The sequence below is a fragment of the Vulpes lagopus genome, chromosome 6 (assembly GCF_018345385.1).
Source record: "Vulpes lagopus strain Blue_001 chromosome 6, ASM1834538v1, whole genome shotgun sequence".
Lineage (NCBI taxonomy): Eukaryota > Metazoa > Chordata > Mammalia > Carnivora > Canidae > Vulpes > Vulpes lagopus.
In genome coordinates this window covers 117,910,884-117,925,368 of record NC_054829.1, presented here as the reverse complement: position 1 = coordinate 117,925,368, position 14,485 = coordinate 117,910,884, and positions in this window count along the sequence as shown.

Genomic DNA, 14,485 nt, shown 5'->3' with positions numbered 1-14,485 from the left:
GGACCCAGAAATGAATACATATTAAGAACTGAAATATATGAATGACTTAATACAATTGAAAAGAGTTAACCATACAAGTAAATCTAAACAATTATAATCTAATTACAAAATTAAAGGCAAAGTTTTAGAGTGTTCTTAAAAGAGAAAATACATAATTTCAAATTTAAGTTTAGTGTATTAATCTGGATTTAAAATAACAAAGTTTTTTATATCATGTGAAAAAAAACCCTATTATTTATATAAGTATATATATTTATAAACATGCATATATAATAGGATAAAAAGATTATCTAATACTGGTAAGAAAAGATAACAGCCATGAAAGTTTACAAGCAGAATATTTTATAGAGATATACAAAGTCAAAATTATTCAGAAAAAAAGGTAAAATAAGCCTGCAAATATCGTAGCAGGGGCTTTAATATGCATTTAAATCTTTTATGATTTAAGTAGGCCCAAAATCAATGAAAATCTAGATCTGTATATAATCTGAATCTGGTTGCTTAATAATAGATATGCATAGGTCTTAGTATACTCCAAATTGAATAAATATTTATTGAGTTCCCATGGTACATCTTCAAATGTTATCTGTCATAGGAGAAAAGGAAAATCTCAATCAATCCAAAAATGCTATGTATATCTATAGATTTTTTCAAATAATACAGGAAAAAAATGTAAAGTTATACATAAAATAGTAACAACAAAAAAGGTAAACGTGTATAAACTTGAAAATAGTTTCTAAATAATTCTAGTATCAACATGACATACAAAATAACAACTAAAAAAATATTTAGACACTAAAGAATGGCAGTGCTACACTTCAATCCAATGTGTTACCAAAAGCTTTGTGCTGAGCTGAAATCATAACTGTAATTATGTTGGTTAGTAAAGAATTGGTGGAATGAACAAAGTCCTCAATCTACACTCCTAATTCTGGACTACTCTTCGCTCTAACTTCCCTTGACTAAGTAATTCTTCCTGTTACACCTAATTTCTTAGCATGGTTTATTTTAGATTTCCACTCAAATGTCATTTTACTAAGGAAGCTCAGTCTCAACCTTCAAATCATATTAGTCCTTGATTTTGTATATCATTATTTGTAATATATTTTGATTATGAATTCATAAGACAAGCACAGGTTGACGATAGAAATACGAGTAGGATAAAAGGAGGTAGTAGAAATTAAAACTATAACTGCCAAAATGTAAAAGCAAGCCCAAGGGCTACGAGATACATTTGAGGTGCCCCCTTATAGCAAAGGGCACAGGAGCAACGCAAAGAAGCAAACCTAAGAGAACTCAAGTCAGGAGATCTGAAGGTTAACAGTTAAGAGTTCGGAAAGAGAGGTAACAAAGTGGGGGAAGGGAGCTTAATCAAAGAAGTAATAAAGATGGAATTTCCCAAAACCAAAGAGAGTAATCAATCTTACACTAAAACGGTTAGATGTTTACCTCTGAGGAAGGAAGTTTGGGTGAGGGAAAATAATTAGAATTTTAGTTTATATTTTTATCCTTCTGTACATTTTGACTTTTCCTCCCACAGACAGGAGTGCCTTTTTAAGCTGACTTTATAAGAATGTATAAAAACAACATAAATTGGAGCATTAAGGATGAGATGAAAATTTATCTACATTTTTTTTTTCCTTTTTGTCTTTAAACAAATCTTTTCAGTGTTTTCCATCATGGTGTTTGGAAACTCCTGCCTTCCTCTCCCTGCTGCAGTCCAGACCCTAGCTCTTCTCCCAAGCTTGGTAAGCCTCCAAAGATGTGGAAGCCAGAAAGACCTGTCAGGGGAGAGGGCCAGGAGTAGGATGAAGTGAATAAGGCACTCACCTCTGGTCTGAAAGTGCCAAAAGAACTCAGTAACTTTAATGCAATATTTCAAAAACTCAAAATTAATACAAAAGAGATGAAGAACAAAATATCAACATTTTCGATAAAGCTATGGGCAGTACTCCTAAAATTTTTTTTGGGTTTCAGGTTCCAATATGGTTTGGCACAGCACTGCTGCTGAGCATAAACAAATTTCAGAGTCTGTGGTATCATATTAAGGGGTCCAAGCTCATTACTTTCCCCACTTTGTACCAGCCCATGATGGCTTGAGGTGAGCATCAGAACAGAATGCATCCTGAAAAGAGATTGGTTTGAGGATATGTATGGCCTGTGAGAGAAAGTGAGGCGCTCTCCCTCATGAGATGTTTCTTGAAGAATCTATTCCTGTCTCTATAGACAATTTCACTAGGAGTGTGAGCACATTGGTTGAGGCACGGAGACTATTTACAGCTATTAAGAACAAGGGACATAGAGACATCCTCAAGGGACCGCAGCAGGATACTTACCCCTTCCTGACCAATATGTCATCTACCCCCAACAGAAAAGACTGCTATAGCAACCAACACCCACAAGATGCTGCCACTTATGGTTTCTGCCCTGGGCTCCAGGAATAAGCAAAGAACAACTATGATACACCTAAGTGGATACAAGAGGAAAGACAAGCACAACACCTAGATAAGATGGTGCAGAGCAAAACAGAACTGTCAGAGGAAAAAAGATAACAACTAACCCAGAAAATAATAACAAAAACACATAGGAAAAGTTAATGGCAGTACATGCATACACCCCCCCACACACATAGTCATACACACACACATGCACACGCTATAATCCTTCTAGGACTTAGGAAACAACGTGATTTTTAAAGTAAAAACATGGTGAACTGAAGAGAGAACAATTGCAGTGGGAATGAATGGTCAAGCGGAGGGAAGAAATATAAATATATGGCAAACATACAGAAAAACACAGAGGAATTGGATGGCATGACTACTATAGATTGTGTCCAGAAACTGGTAGAATTGACAGAAATGGCAGGCACGGCAGCCAGAACTGCTTGGGTATATCAAGCAAGTTGTACCCGTCCAAACGATTCAGAAGAACATCTGCAGAATCTGAATACACAGCAGCAACCTTCTCCAAGGAAGATGCAAATCAGCTGGCCTCCAAAGGTCTTATTAAAACCTTAATAGCATCTGGGCGAATCAAGTTCACATCAGCCTATCTGAGAGCATACCTGTTTTCTTCTAAGCCTTGCCTTATGCACATAAGCCTAGAGCACGCCAGAATGGAGCCTTGTCTGAAACCTGCTAGAAACCTCCTCACCTGAGCCAAGTGCACTTCATCAATCTTGAGGTACTCAATGCACAGTACGATTTCTACAGTACAGTCCCCAGCGCTCTGGTCTGAAACAGCTTGTCATGCATGTTCGCAGCCTCCACAGCCTAACACAGCTTGATCGAATTACCTTCTTGAGTGCAGTTACCCAGGGGTTTCTAGGAGAGCCCAGCTAGAGAGCCCATCCTGCTACGAAACCTAAAATGGGAAAACAGGAGTTCCAAGGGAAAAAGCGACAGATGTTGGACAGGAAATTGTAAAGCGAATAACATTTTAAAATTTCTCTAAGCAGAGGAAGGGCTTGCATTTTCAGATTATAACATCTCACCGAATTCCAGGAAGGGCTCATCAGAAAAGGCACATATTAATGCTGTATACATCCTGATAAAGTTCCTAAATTCTGAGGAATCATCTTAATAAACTTACAAACAGAGAGCAGAGGATATTTGCAAAGGAAAAGCAATTACATCTAGCGTTGAACTTACTATCTGCAATAAAGGGAGTGAGAAAGGAATTCATCATTCACCAGAAGAAAAAACCAAAAAAAGATATGTGCGAATATGCAGAGATTCATAAATATTTTAAAACGTGTCCTCCACTGGAGGCACTTACTAGCCAAAGGATTCTAACCAAATGAAAAATTAGCAGAGCAGAAACCTCAAGAAAGGAGAAGACAAGAGGACAAAATTATCATGAAGACATGAACTTTGAAATTAAAGACAACTATGTTTAGTTAATTTCAGGCCCTTGGGGTATAAGCAAATGAGATGTGCTCAACTTCTACGATATGTCTTTTCAGAGAAAGGTATTTACCCTGGGCCCCAGCTTTCACTTTCCTTGATGGTTAGAAAGTGGGGGAAAGTAGAGCAAACTTGAAAGACTTAGTTGAAAGTAAGAGTCACGGCATCAATCACAAACTGATCACACGTGTGGGAGAATTAAACCATAGTGTTGGGTGCCCTGGATTGAGGTCCCTTTGAAACACGAGCTTAGCTCAACTAATACAGTGGGTTGGACCAAATGAAATTGCTGATGTTCATTTAATAGTAATTGACCTTGGAAAAATGACAATTTTATATGGTTCAATCGAATAGTGCCTATTTCACAGATCAGTTGAATTTCTGTATCATAAACTCAGAAGTCTCCCAGTACATGTTTTTGTACCACTCTTTTCCTCAAGGGGACTTTGAAGGAGGTCCCAAGTAGATCTTATTTCTTCAGGACAGGAGGATTTCTTTGTAAACAAAGAAATGAGTGGGGGAAAAAAGAGTGAACAATGAAAGTGACAAAAAAGGAGAAATGCTATGATTATATTCTGCTAGAGGCTATAAGGAGAGTAAGGCCTAGCGGACTCTTCTTTCTAATATTTGTTCCAAGAATAGGAGAGATTTTTGTAGGTATCTTTGTATTGTCTATTTGTTTGTACTCCTCATGTGACATTTTTTCCATGTATGATTATTTTTAAAGCCTCAGATGAAAGTAGATTCCTCCAAAAAATACTCACGCTTGCTTCTAGCAGGTACAGAGAAATACTACCAATCATTTAAATGATTAAAGACTCATTTAAAATTAAATTTACAGTTTAAGTTGTATATGATAACACAGGCAGTATTAGTTGGTGCTACAAATCCATGAGGGAGCTGGCATATGGCAACAACTTCTCTGGAAGTTGTTTTTCCTTCAGTTTTGGCTCAGGGTTGAAGCAAAGGTTTTTGCATTTTCCTGGGGGTAAAGAGGGATGCAAATAGCTTAATCCCTCTTCACCCTTATCCTGAGGCTTTAGCTTTTGGCTGTGTCTATTTTGAAGGCTCTCCAGGCAGGGCAGACCTGGAGCCTTGAATTCAGCCCTTTCAAATCTCATAACTGAAGGTCAAGTTCACCTCATTCAACAAAAGCTTCAGTCATTGTGTTCCTGCTCCGGGTTCCCACTTTGGTTAGACATTATCTTAAGAAGTCTTAAATTAATTTCTTAAAGTTTTTTGGGGGGGTTGGTACTTTCTTTTTTTTTTTAAGATTTTTATTTATTTATTCATGAGAGACACAGAAAGAGAGGCAGAGACACAGGCAAAGGGAGAAGCAGGCTCCATGCAGGGAGCCTATGAAGGACTCCATCCCAGGACCCTGGGATCACGACCTGAGCCAAAGGCAGATGCTCAACCACTGAGCCACCCAGGCATCCCGGTTTTTCAATATTTTCAATGATGTTTTTAGAAAATATTTTACTCAGCATTTTTACTTGTGTTGGTGGGAATATTGATTCAAATAACGTAGTCAGTCCTACCACCACAAATTAAAGTCATTGATAAATGTAAAAAAATTATTTTCAAAGATAAAATTAAAAGAGTTTAGAATTGGATATATCCAACACATTGATATCCACTCACTTCATGCACTTCCACCTCCTCTCCCCATTATTTTATTTACATCTTCTGATTTACGTGGGGACTGACAAGCCAATTTGAACCCTGTATACAGGGTTCAAGTTATGTTTTTGGAATTGAAATTCCCGTGTGGAATGCCAAAGATTCAATGGCTCTCGATTACCAGATATTTGATACTTGAGTATCTCTGCTACATAGCAAAACATTCCTTAACTCAATATCAAAATAAATCTCCAACTATGTGTCCCAAATATTTTTTGCTTGATGATTAAAATCAAGACAGAAATTTGACAAAATGCATGAGGTAATTATAACAGAAAGAATAATGAAATGAATAGATATCTTAAGCCATAGGTAAAAAAGAAAATGAGGATCCTCTTCTCAAAAATGCATAATTTAGAGTTAAAATATTAGTCAATGAACAAGAATGCAGAACAATCCTCATCTTCCTATGAGTACAATGTGAAGTTGTAGTATTTGCATGTGCTGTTTCTTTCCTTTCTCATCAAGTTCTTCCTTTGAGACAATTTACAAAAGAAATTCTTCGTACATGATGTCTCCTTCATGGACTCTTAAAAGTATTGGCACTATAGACACAAAATGTGCAATGAAACATTCCTTTGTTTTTTACATAGTTCCATGGGAAGGAACTTATGCAAATTACAGTCACAGACAAAACATATCCTGATGACATCATGATTTCACTGAAAACTTTCCAACTCTAAAAAAAAAGAAAACTGTTTCTTCCATCCTTACCCTCCCCCACCAGTGGCAACAGGCACATCCAGCTGTTGTTTTCACAGAAGGGAGTCTGTTGAAGCACCACCCTATTTTTGCTGGTCCCATCCTTCAGCATATTTTCAGAATGCTAAAATCAGTTCCTCATGTTATGGTCAAGGCTAGAGTTCTTTGTTCTATAACTCCTTTCTGATTAAAATTTTCAAGAAAGTTATTAAAAATAATAAACAAAGAAATCAGAGTACATGTTATTAAGGGATACACATATTCTTGCTTGCCATCTTGATAAAATGCTAAACTGTTGCAAGCTGTTAGAAAAATGAATATATAATTAAAACCATAAGTCAAATAAATTAAAACCTTTAAGAATTTCATCATAATAAGATATATCAATTCAAAACAAGGTTTTAAACTGATTTTGGTGGGGAAGTTGAAAATGTCATACTTCCTAGCTTCATCATTGTGGTTTAGGCAGAAATCATTCGGGCCAATGCAGATTAAAAATAGTGAATGCAACTAATTTCTTTTTAGAGGAAAATATCCCCACCAGTGCTATCATTGTTGTAGTGGCAGTATCAAAATCTTTACATTTCAGTCCCAAATCCTGGAGAAAATTTGTGGAAATTCAAAAATATATATATTTTCTGATTATATGACCAGGTATTTGGTACTCTACCCTCCCAGGCACAAAAGAAGTCTCTGAACCCCCAGAGCAGAGGGCATAAGTGCCTAACACAGTGTCTGGTAATAGAGGTTTGCAATATATGTCATGAGATAAATAAATCATGCACCTTAATATAAATGTGTGGGATTTGGGGAGAAATGGGTAAAATGTAGGTATATGTTATTTCATACTGAGCTTTTTTGCATAAATAAAACTTCAATATGAAATAGTGAGTCTGTTGTGAGAAGATTTATTTTTATTAAATGTATATCAGATAGCAATTAATTGGACTAAAATTCAGGAAAGGAATTTCCATTCCAAGTGCCTTACTAGGGCCCATTGCTTCCAATAACTGTCATAATGGTAACTTACTAACAACCTGTTGAAGATGAGTTAGGAAGATGATGGATGGAAATACCAAGAAAAATAAATAAAAACAAGACTAAGTCTCTGATGTTCTTTGGGGCCTTTCTGAACTTTTGCTTAGTTTCTTTTTCTGTACAATTAGAGAATTAGACTTGAATTGGTGATTTTTCCAATTCCTTTAGCCAAAGTGCCCTGACAGAAATGCTCTAACAGTGGAGCTGCTGTGACTGAAGCAGAGTCATCCTTGGGGCACGAGCTGCGGGCCTAGCTTCCTATGACCGAGGCTGAGGACGCCTCAGAGTGCAGCTTCATGAACAATGCACCAGGCAATGAAAAGAGACTCGTAAACATTTAAAATTTTAGAAAAAAAAGACAGGGTGGGGAGAAAAGAAAATGTGCTAGTTAGTGCCTACCCCAAGTTTAAAATGCCTCCTTAATTTTACTCTTTTATGATATTTTGAAAAAACAATAGAAATTTTTCATCATTTTTACATGTTATTTTTTTCATAAAACAGAACTGGAGCATTTTTACCTTCTCACTAGTTGTAGTAGTTTCTTTATATCCATCCTAAGAGATAGTTGTGATATTCTACTTGGTTCCAACCAACATCTATTTCTCCCTCTTCCTTTCTAGTAAAATTTTTTATTTCTTTTTCAGTATGGCAATATGCCCAGATAAAACTAATTACTTCCCCAGACTCTCTAGCATGTTGATATGGTCAGAATTCTGGCCAATGACATGAAAGCAGAAGAATACTAGGTGGGCGGGGGGGGGGGGTGGTCAGGAAAGCTATTGTTTCTTTGACTTAAAGAATACTTACTTGTCATTAATTTGTTGAATAAACTGTTGGTACATATTCTTTGCCCTCCACCCTTCTTATTTATGTCTGCATGGAATATGGACATGTTGGTAGAGGCACATCAGCCATTTTGCAACTGTGAGAACAAGATTCATAATGTCTACAAGACAGAAAAATGGAAAGAGACTGAGTCCCAAAAGGCATTGCAGAACTACTGTACCAGCCTTGATCTAAGTAAGAAAAAGTAAACCCTAATTATTTAGGGCAAACTCAGTTCTTAACTGATATAGAAGTCAAGCTTTTCTTCCAACCATCCCCCAACCACCCCCAAAATCTTTGCACACACTGAGGTAGCACCACTGAAGCCAATGGTTAACATCTTCTAAGTTACAGAAATAAAAGCAGGTAATGAAGATGCCAACACTTAGCAACACATGGAAGGAAATCAAACCTGAGTGAGGCAGAGATTCACAAAGACCGAGGGAGTAAGAGTGTACTGGGGGGAAGCTGGTGGTGGGTTAGAGACTAACACACAATTGTGTATGAGGCCCAAAGTAAGAGACTGCAGCAGAGTGTCTATAGAAATTGGTCATTAAGAACTGTGACTGATAGAGAAGCAGTGAAAGTAGCTGTAGGCACATCTGTAGGCAAGGAAATAAATGGATGACTCAGAGAAATCTACATAAATCTCAATAGAGTAGAATTCTTGAGGAATGGCTAAAAAGCAATAATGAAAGCACGTTCAATAGCATAAGGAATTGGAGAAATGTTGGGAACCTCCAACTACTACAGACTCAGATCTATTCCTGAGCCCTCAATAATACGAGTTCAGGATTCTCATATGGTTATGCAAAGTGGGTTTTGAATTAGGAAAGTAGAGAGCATGTGTCTCAAAGAAAACTAAATTGGATTGATCAAATTAAAGGAATGTGACATGTCATTAACTCTAAAGGAGATGGTCATATATTAGGTTCACAAATGTAACACATTAGTACTCTTATTTGCAGAGGAAATGCAGCTTTCTTACTTCTTTTTAATTAATCTAATCATCTTGCTGTCCTGTGTAGCCACACAGGCAGTCAATTGTAGAAGATGAGTAGGAAAGAAGCTTCCATTTACAAATGAATGGTATCTCAAAGTCCTCACATTTATACAGTTTAGTGTACTTGGATCTCTAGTTTGAGATTATGGAGAGAGAAAGGTCCCATGTGATCTCATGGTAGCAGAGAATAGGTCTTCAATTTACTTGTCTTCCTCTCTCAAGGGGTAGCTACACTGATTTGGTCCATAGATCAATGTCCACTGGTTAGCAACTAGTTCTGTCTGGCGATTTGGTTAACAGGCTAGATTTTGGTCAGGCAATCTTTATTTTTTGGTTGGGCAATCTTAACACTCTGAGTCTGGCCTTAGACCAGCGTACCTAATCACTAAGAAGGAGTCCCCTTAGTCAAAAGAGCATTAAAAGCACTGTTAGGTGAACCTAAAATCTGTTCTTGAAATTAGGATTCCAGAAACTCCCATGTGCTCTAATACTTACCTGAAACCAATGCATTGTCTTTGAAGACTCACATTGACACTGTCTGAACCTTCAAAAAAAACCAAACTTTGAGTTACTGAAGCACAAGATCTATACTTAAGAACAAGTTTAGACCAAGTGGAAAACTGGTGAAATGGATCCAGAAGCCTTGATACAAAGTCTTCAGCTTTGGAAATATTTTATCTAAGTAAAATGAATCAGATCCAAACAAAAAGGCAGAGGTAGGCAAATTTGCTCTCTCTGCTTGAGCTGAAACATTCACCTTCTCTTGTCTTCAGACATCTGTACTCCTGGGCTCCAGGCTTTGACTTATACCAGAATTTACACCATCAGCTGCCACCACTTTCCCCATGTCCCCCATTCCTCAACCTCTATCCATTTTGGGCCTTTGGACTTGGACTTCCATCACTGGCTTTCCTGGTTCTCTAACTTGGAAATAACAGATTGTGGGACTTCTTGATCTCTATAACCATGTGAGCCAATTCCTACAATAAATCAGTCTTTCGACAGAGAGAGAGAACCCTAATACAATAGTATCGGGATCCCTGGGTGGCGCAGCAGTTTAGCGCCTGCCTTTGGCCCAGGGCGTGATCCTGGAGACCCGGGATCGAATCCCACGTCGCGCTCCCAGTGCATGGAGCCTGCTTCTCCCTCTGCCTATGTCTCTGCCTCTCTCTCTCTCTCTGTGTGTGACTATCATAAATAAATAAATAAATAAAAATTCTAATACAATAGTATCATTCATATTTTCTCTTTTCTTATTGTGATTATTTTTGCTTAATTACTAAAATTACTGAGAAAGTTGTGTTAAAATCTCCAAATCTGATTGTAGATTAGTCTTTATTTCCCTTTTTATATATTAGTTATTACATCATGTATGTCAAAACTCCAGTTTTAGGCATATGCACATTTAAATTAATTCTCCTGATCTAATCAACCTTGTGATTAATGTTATATAGCTATTCAGCTTTATTATGAATAGTATTTGCATGGTATATAATTTTTCATCCTTTTTACTTTCAAGTTCTGTGTGCATCTTTTGGAGAGAGCATATATTTGGGTCTTGCTGCTTTATACAGATTGATAGTTTGCTTTTACTTAGAAAACTTAGTTCATTTACACTTAATGTAACTATTGATGTCATTAGTTCTAGATCTGCCATTTTGTGTCATTTTTTCTCATATTATTCTTTTGTTGTTATTATTACTGCTTATCAATTTCTTTTTTTCCTGCCTTCTTTTGAGTTAATGAATTATTTTTAGTGTTCCACTTTTATTTATTTGCTTTTCAGTATTTCATTTTTTTTTTTAGTGGTTGCTCTAGGAATTATGATGTCTATCTTCAAGTAATTACAAACTATATAGAGTCAATAAAAAACTACTTCATATAAGATATATGGGAAACAATGTAATACAATTATCACCCTATATTCTCTGTGCCTATATACATATATATATATACACACAGATATATGCTTTGTAGATATGTATATTTGTACATATACACACAAAAAAAATCTCCAAAGTTGATTTAATTTTTACTTTATATGATCACAAACCTTTTAAAGTAGTTGTACTCCACCAAGGGCAATTTGCCTCCCAGGAGACATTTCACAATATCTAGAGACATTTTTTATTTTCACAACTGTGAAAGAAGTGCTGCTGACAACCAGTGGATAGAATCCAAGGATGCTGCTAAAAACTTTACAGTGCACAGGACAGTCCCTCAAAACCATTGCAAAATATCTAGAGTGCTGAGGCAATGAAGTTTAAACATATAGGCCTTACTTCAGTCACTTAGGGTTTCAGCTAATTAAGGACATTTCTTTACCATATTCAAAGTTCCTCTAAATTCAGCCTTTATATTCAAACCTGATGCATTAAGCTCCCTAAACTCATGCTAGGTACCAGTTAGCTGATGACCAATCACTAAGTTCGTTGAGCAAACTAATCATGTTGTGTGGTTCCACATGAGGAATTTAAAGACAATAGGAAAGAAACCGAGAGTTCCAAATAAGAGTTTTCCCTACCATTTGTGTTCTTTTTCCTCTTTCTCTCTGGTGTGCAAATACTATCTAGTAATCATTGTTTGGGTTATCTTCATTTGAAAGGAATAGAAGATGAAGGCCATTTTTAAAAATATAGCAAATTCTGTTTACATATTAAATAAATCCTAACAATTTAAGCCATTTTGAACAAAATTATTGTACATTTCTCTTTTTTTAAAATTTCTTAAACTACAGTGTGTGGTTTCTTTTTTCAAATAATCTCTTTCAGTTTTATTAGACACACTGATAAAATGATAATAAAGTCAAGTTTGTCTAAGAGCACAGGATTTCAAGCTAGACCTAGGCTGAATCTAGATTTATCACATCCTAAATTCATAATACTGTTCCCCCAACCCTCCAAGTCCATGTTATTATCATTTTTTTTAAATCTGTAAAATGGAGATAATGCCTATATTGGCTAAGAAACACCTTGGACCTAGTAGAGCAAAAAAATTTAGATAGTCTAAGGCTTTATTCCATCTTGGAAAACTGGTTTGTTGGCACACTGACTTGGCCCTTGTGCGTAAAGAATTATCCCTGGTAAATTGGAGTCGGCTGAGCTATCTACTATGGGCGACTGCACTCATGCCTCTGTGGACACAGGTCAGCACTACTAAGATAAGATCCAGATGCACTGTCACAGATCACTCATTCCAATCAAGCCTACAGAAAGCAAGGGGAATGGGGAAGCGTTGCCACCGAAATCTTTCACCATCTTCCCAGGGAAATGGTATGAAGAGGCTGAATAAGCTGCAAACTGCAGCAAGTCAACTCTTTATCCACATGTCACAGAAGTCTGCAGCTTGCAGACTTTCTGATTTGCCCTTGGAAGGCCTGGGTTCCTGGGCATTCTGAAGTCCATAAAAGAACAAAGACTTTAGATCCAGACAGTAGGCCTTCTATTTTACAAGACAGCCTCAAAATTGACAGAAATACTAAAGTCACTTTCATACCAGCCTCAAAAGTTGACTAGAGGGGCCTTCTCTAGTCCTGGGAGAACCATAAAATCAAAACACACTTGCACACACACGTACACACACACACACACACACACACACTGTCCCTTTCTCACAAGCAAATGGCCTATCTTCCACCACGTACACAGACCGCCACAGCTGCCTTCCCGACAGGGTATTCAATCACACACATGTCTTCTGTTTGAAGACTGTTTCCACCTCCAGTCAGGCAGGTTGTTTTCAGCACATCTGACAAAATAGGCCAGATCTGCACAGCAACATTCGAGAGGAAGTGCAACAAAAGACATCCAGCTGTGCTGAATTAAAAGGTCTTCATTCATCACCTTCCATCAGTCAAAAAGCAAAAGGAGGCTGACGTTATTTGTAAGAAATTTAAGGGTGTTATTATTCACCTGTAATTAAAAAGAATGGTTTGATTTGGCTTACAGCCTGGAGGAGAATGAATGCTTTTATTTTGCCAGGTTATGAATTTTTCCAAGTACTGAATAGGCTCTGAGAATGAGGCAATGAGATGGAGGGGAACTTCTTAAGGTTGAATTTTCCTCAACCTGTATTCACTTGCTTTTTTTCTTATTTTTTTTAATACAGTGTTTCTTTACGTTTGCTCTTCTGCTTTGGAGTTCCCAGAGAATAGAAATCAAGTGGATTTTGAGTCCATCAACATAAGAAAGTTCATGTAAAAGGTTTTAGATATTCCAAGAAGCTGAAATCTGTGGAAATTTATTACAGATGGACAAAGTTGCATTTCCCAGATATACTACATATTTGGGAAAGGTATAGAAATATGGCTTTCTGTGGTCTATACTGAAAAAGTACACACAGTAAGAAAACTAGAAATACTTTTAAGATGTGTTATACATCCAAAGTTCTGCAGGATGGATATAGGGATTTGCCAAGCAGGATTTTTAATAGATTCTTCTTCAACCATGCTTTTTATTCCAGGAAGAGTTTAAGGCTATTTGAAGACACACAAGTACAATGTTAAATTATTAATTGGATGAGAAAAAAATACAGAACAAAAGGAAAAGCAAAATAAGAAATATGAGATGAAGCTAAGACTGAAGTATATAATCCAAATAAATGTGTAGCAAGTTCCTATGTAAACTGTATATGCAGCCCTGAGTTTCCCATCAGCAGTGCAAAGAGAGATCTAACATCCGTTATGTGGTCTGTAATGTGCACAAAAACAGGAGAGGCACATGTTTTTTCAAGTATGTTAGTTAGCATGGTCTGACAGTCCTAGGTTTTGGGAGGGAGGGCTGAGGAGAAGTTCCCAAAATTACATGCTGGGGAAGGTAAACATTTACAGTAACAATCATAAGTTTTTGTATCTTCAGAGTATTCATGGTTTAATTCTGATATCAATAAGTCGAAAAACAAAATTTTCTTCAAGATTGTCAAAATCGTTGTTGGAGGTTAATAGAGAGTAGGTGCCCCGAAGGCAGGCCTTGATCAGCATGAGTAGCACATGAGGACAATATTGGGCCAGGCCCTGGGAGCCCAGCAATTTGGGGCTTCACTGTATCCCACCACACTGAGCAGTGTACACTGTGTTGCTGGAAAGGAAAGGATAGGGCCGGTGAAATTAAAACTGCTTGGATGCCCTATATAATATTTGGTATTTTGAAAACACTTTACACTTGCCAGTAAGTAAATCCAGATGGAATTCAAATAAGTTTAGCCAATATTATTATCCTGGCTTGCTGATGTGGAGAGTCAGGTCTGATTGATTTGCCCAAGGACTTTCAATTCCTAAGGAGCCACCATACAGCTTTTTACCACTTCCTGTATATCCAGTGGGCCAAAGAGA